Genomic DNA, 410 nt, shown 5'->3' with positions numbered 1-410 from the left:
GGCTTTATTTATATACCACCTTTCCTATAGATCAAAGCGGTGTACAGTTTAGCAAATCATGTGACACATGGCACGGTACAGAACAATAAAATATTACAATCACAACTTCATACAAATCGCGTAAAAACCCAGGGCGAGTGCATATACTGTAGTTAAAAACAACAAATTATAGGTAGGAGGGTTCATTATCTAAACTCCTTAGTATTAATATCAGGACAATAATGTAGCACTTGGGGAGGAAGATGCATCCCAGGAGCCCAGCGCTGGAGGCCAAGATGGAGAAGACCTGGACGGCCACCATGTACTTTCCCTTGGTCCCAATGTAGGAGGGCACAAAGGAGACCCAGACGCTGCAGAAGACCAGCATGCTGAAGGTGATCATCTTGGCTTCGTTGAAGGCCCCAGGCAGC

This window comes from Sceloporus undulatus, chromosome 2 (genome assembly GCF_019175285.1).
Source record: "Sceloporus undulatus isolate JIND9_A2432 ecotype Alabama chromosome 2, SceUnd_v1.1, whole genome shotgun sequence".
NCBI lineage: Eukaryota > Metazoa > Chordata > Lepidosauria > Squamata > Phrynosomatidae > Sceloporus > Sceloporus undulatus.
This window is presented reverse-complemented; position numbering follows the sequence as displayed.